The sequence below is a fragment of the Triticum dicoccoides genome, chromosome 7B (genome assembly GCF_002162155.2).
Source record: "Triticum dicoccoides isolate Atlit2015 ecotype Zavitan chromosome 7B, WEW_v2.0, whole genome shotgun sequence".
Taxonomy (NCBI): Eukaryota; Viridiplantae; Streptophyta; class Magnoliopsida; order Poales; family Poaceae; genus Triticum; species Triticum dicoccoides.
In genome coordinates, this window is record NC_041393.1 from 131,149,230 (window position 1) to 131,154,830 (window position 5,601).

Genomic DNA, 5,601 nt, shown 5'->3' on the forward strand with positions numbered 1-5,601 from the left:
GCCGCACCCTGACAGTGGCTCTAGCCGCCGGCGCCGGTGTGCGTCGTGCTTGCCTAGCGCCCTCTCGGGCTCGTGCCCGTTCAGGCGCTCACGCCACTGCCCGCTAGTGTCCGCCCCGCTTGGCCCCGATGGGCCACTACCAGGAGGTCCCACACCCCTTTTGATTAAAACGAAAATGGAAATTAAAATAATAATAATAATAAATAAATGAATAATAATAAAATAAGTGAATAATAATTTAATTAATTAATTAATTAATTAATTAAAGAATTAATTAACTTAGTTAATTTTGATTAATTAAACTAAACAACTAATTAATCATGATTAGTTAGTCCAGTCAATGACGAACGGGACCCACTAGTCAGGTTGACCAGGCAACCCCTGTTGACTGCTGACGTCAGCATGACATCATGCTAATGTCATAAATACAATTTCGAATTAATTTAAATAATTAATTAAATTCTAGAAATTAATAAATTCTTTTGAAAATCATATCTTTTAATCCGTAGCTCGGATGGAAAAACTATGTACAAGAAAGTTGCTTAGAACGACGAGACGAATCCGGATACGTAGCCCGTTCGTCCGCCACACATCCCTAACATACTGAACTCATAACTTTCCCCCTCCAGTTCATCTGTCCAAAAACGCGAAACACCGGGAATACTTTCCCGGATGTTTCTTCCCTTTGTTAGTATCACCTCCTACCGCGTTATTGGCACACTTAGCACCACACATTGTCTTGTCATGCACCGTCATGCTTATGTTTGCATTATTTTTATTGTTTCTCCCCCCTCTTCTCTCGTTAGACACACCGAGACCGATGCTGCTGCTACCCAGTACGACTATGGTGTTGACGACCCCTCCTTCTCGGCTGAGCTTCCGGGCAAGCCCCCCCTTGATCACCAGATATCGCCTATTCTTCTCTATACTGCTTGCATTAGAGTAGTGTAGCATGTTATTGTTCGGTTACTCCTATTCTGTTGCATAGCCTGTCATTGTTGCTACAATCGTTGATACCTTACCCGCAATCCTAAATGCTTAGTATAAGATGCTAGTTTATCATCATTGGCCCTACATTCTTGTCAGTCTGCCTTGCTATACTATCGGTCCGTGATCACTTGGGAGGTGATCACGGGAATATACTATACATATATACATACTATATAGATGGTGACTAAAGTCGGGTCAGCTTGTTGAGTACCCGCAAGTGATTTCGATGTGGGGGCTGAAAGGATAGGTGGCTCCATCCCGGTAGAGGTGGGCCTGGGTTCCCGACGACCCCCGACTGTTACTATGTGGTGGAGCGACGGGGCAGGTTGAGACCACCTAGGAGAGAGGTGGGCTTGGCCCTGGTCGGCGCCCACGGTTACTTCAAAATAACACGCTTAACGAGATCTTGGTATTTGATCTGAGTCTGGCCACTGGCCTATACGCACTAACCAACTACGCGGGAAAGGTATGGGCACTCGATGTCGTGGTATCAACCGAAGCCTTCTTGACGCCAGCGACGGAGCGGCGCGCGCCGGGTTGGACTGTGTAATGCAACTTCATTTGTAATGGAGGTTGCTAGGTCTGCTCACCGGCCGCCCATGCAACATGCAGGTGTGCAATGGGCGATGGGCCCAGACCCCTGCGCGCATAGGATTTAGACCGGTGTGCTGACCTCTCTATTGTGCCTAGTGGGGTTGCGACGTGTTGATCTTCCAAGGCTGGGCATGACCCAGGAAAGTGTGTCCGGCCAAATGGGATCGAGCATGTTGGGTTATGTGGTGCACCCCTGCAGGGAAGTTTATCTATTCGAATAGCCATGTCCCTCGGTAAAAGGACGACCCGGAGTTGTACCTTGACCTTATGACAACTAGAACCAGATACTTAATAAAACACACCCAGACAAGTTCCACAGACAACCCGGTGATCGCTTTTCCATAGGGCGATGAGGGGAGAATCGCCGGGTAGGATTATGCTATGCAATGCTAGTTGGAGGTCTTCAATCTATTCTCTTCTATATGCTGCAAGACAGAGGCTGCCAGAAGCGTAGTCTTCGATAGGACTAGCTATCCCCCTCTTATTCTGTCATTCTGCAGTTCAGTCCACCGATATTGCCTCTTTACATATATACCCATGCATATGTAGTGTAGAGCCTTGCTTGCGAGTACTTTGGATGAGTACTCATGGTTGCTTTGCTCCCCCTTTTCCCCCTTTCCTTTCTTTCGGGTTGCCGCAACCAGATGTTGGAGCCCAGGATCCAGACGCCACCGTCGATGACGACTCCTTCTACACTGGAGGTGCCTACTACTACATGCAGGCCGCTGACGACGACCAGGAGTAGTTTAGGAGGATCCCAGGCAGGAGGCCTGCGCCTCTTTCGATCTGTATCCCAGTTTGTGCTAGCCATCTTATGGCAACTTGTTTAACTTATGTCTGTACTCAGATATTGTTGCTTCCGCTGAGTTGTTTATGTCGAGCACTTGTATTCGATCCCTCGAGGCCCCTGGCTTGTAATATGATGCTTATATGACTTGTTTTTACTTTTAGAGTTGTGTTGTGATATCTTCCCGTGAGTCCCTGATCTTGATCGTACACGTTTGCGTGCATGATTAGTGTACGATTGAATCGGGGGCATCACATTGCCCTTCTAGAGATTTCAACAAGTGACTAGACTACACCAAGACAGAGTACATATGGAGCAAAATGAGTGAATCTGCACCGTAAATAAATTTGTACTAGTTCTATCGTTTTCCTCTCCGAGGTGCACAATATTGAATATACTGACTAGTCTCTTTTTGACACGCATTTATGTTGTTTTTTTTGACACGGTACAGACGCAAGCGCTCATATACACGCGCATAAACTCACCCCTATGAACGCACACACGCACGACACTATCATCTTGAAATTTACATAGTCACCATAGGCACCTCGTCGTCGATGGGTCCATTGGTGCTTGAATGCCAAGGAGGAAGAGGGTAGCGGTTCCCGAGATGTTGAACGGTCAATGATGCATCCTCAGTTACATGCAGAGGGAATTAATTGGAGAAGCATACTAGAGCCAGCATGATGTGAATGCAACAGAGTTTGGACTCTCAAATAATAAAGGCGCCCCACCACTCCAATCCATCTACTCCCAAGTCTCTGCGCAACACTGGTCACTCCAATCCAAGACCAAGTGACCAGAAGCCACAAGAACCTATGGAGGCGATGGACGCGAGTGGCAGTCGGCCGTGCCAAATCATCCAAGGCGCCGGCCTGCGGCCCCGCACCGTGCAGCGTTTCCAGACGGTGCTAGCGACCACAGGCATAGTAGCCCTCGCCGATGCTGGCTTCGCCTCTCGCATGGACGACATGATGGTCAACTCCATCCGCAAGTTCACCGCCGTCAAGAAGCGCGCGGACGACCTTGCCGTACTGCTCCAGCCCGCGCGCCCAAGCTCATCATTGCCTGCCACCCTCATCGGCCTACATGGTGACAAACTCTTTCAAGCCCTGGTAGCCCTGCAGGTGCCGGAGGTCGCGACAAAGAATGTGCACCTCGAGGCCGCGCTCGCTGCGCAGCGCCTCACCATGCAAGAAACCATCGACCTGCACATCCACGTCTATGAGGAAATCGTTTGCATAGGCCACTACAAGGCAAACGAGGACAGAAAGACATTGGCCTTCTTCCAGCGGCTGGAATCTTTGGACGCCATTGTTCAGAAGCACGTCGACCTGGCCACGAAAGCCGCTGCTACTTAGGCGCCGTTTGGTGGGCCGGCGCCCTGAGTTGAGGAGGTGGATGTCGTCGATGGATGCATCTCTTCTTCTTGCCTCCTGTAACCAACACTGCATCGCCTCGTGGCCTTAATGTTTTATTAGTATAGTACTCCCTCCGTTAATATAAGTCTTTCTAAAGATTCCAACAAGTGACTACTACATACGGAGCAAGATGAGTGAATCTACACTCTAAACTATGTCTTCATACATCTGTATGATGTATTCCATTTGAACTAGTATCTAAAAAGGCTTATATTTATGAACGGAGGGAGTATATGGCATTTTTTTATTCCAGTCGTAACGTTTTCACTGTGAGGTGGGGCCGCAGTTGAGCAAACCCACCCCACCCACCGGGCGTCGACCGAGTTTAGAATTAGAAGAGAGAAACGAGGGAGGAGAGCTAGCTGTAGCACGGATGCTGTTGTTAGATGGGACTCGTGTTTATAGAATAGGAGTACTAAGCACTCGTGCCTCTTTTTTTTGAGGGAAAAATTAGTCGTATGCCTAGTACCACTAGTTGGGTGCGTGCGACCTATAGCTGTCATCACTTTAGGTCTCCTTTTCAAACCACGGCTACGCTTCACAGTACATATTTTTTCACGCATTTATCCTCCTATATGTACTCCTAGGCCATTTCCACGTGCTCCCATTCGCCGACATGTGGGACATAGAGCATCTGGGTCGTAGTGCATGCACGACTCAGAGCATATGCCGGGGTACTTTACATTTCAGACCTCACGAATTACATGCAAACCCCCCGCAGAAGAATAAATAAATCAATGAATTACTACATGAAACCAGATTATGTTCGTGGAAACCGGAGCACGTTCATTAAATTTTGGACATAACACGTTTATAAAAAATGACCGGACCTAAACCAGTCTAAGGGCCTCTTTGATTTTTCCCGAAAAAGGGCCTCTTTGATTCGCAGGATACTGAAAACACAGGAATGGAGAAAGTATGATGGCGATGAACCGAGACGAGGAGAACTCTAACTCAGATAGAGGTTAGAGTTAGATTCTAACCCTGAACTAACTCTAAACCAAAGAGGTGTATGGATGGCAGGGTTAGATTGACAATAAATGCTCTATCTCAATCATTTGACTACTTTGGACCCTATTTTTAGTCAGACTAAAATAAGTCCCTTGGATCCAAGCACCCTCTTGGTGTGGCCGGCTCTTCTGTGGCCTCCTCCCGCTCACAATTGACATAAACGAACCATCTATACAAATCAAGCATGCAAAACATGATAATTTTTACTTTGTCCATACAAATGAGATATCCCACTTAAACATACAAGTCGTAAATCAAGCTTCACAAAATAAAAAAACACTTCATGAAACAAAGAATGAGCTAACTCATCATGGAAGTCGTTCACGATAGGGAGGGAGCCCGGAGCCCCTCACGCACCGAGGGAGGAGCTCGCCATCGTCGCTCTGGAGGAAGGCTCTATAGAGCCCAAGCCCCGGGAACCCCTCCGACATCAGCCCTTGCGAGTTGAGGTCGACACCGGCATGGGTAGCAGGGCCGCTTGCCGCTGACTGGGAACTTAATCTTTGGGCCTCTAGAAATAATGCAAGCCTGTAACTAAAATACCTAGAAAGGTGAACTGAATCTTTGGGCCTCTAGAAATAATGCAAGCCTGAAACTGAAATACCTAGAAAGGTGAACTGAATCTTTGGGCCTCTAGAAATAATGCAAGCCTGAGACTTAAATACCTAGAAAGGTGATCTGAATCTTTGGGCCTCTAGAAATAATGCAAGCTTGAAACTGAAATACCTAGAAAGGTGAACTGAATCTTTGGGCCTCTAGAAATAATGCAATCCTGAAACTGAAATACCTAGAAAGGTG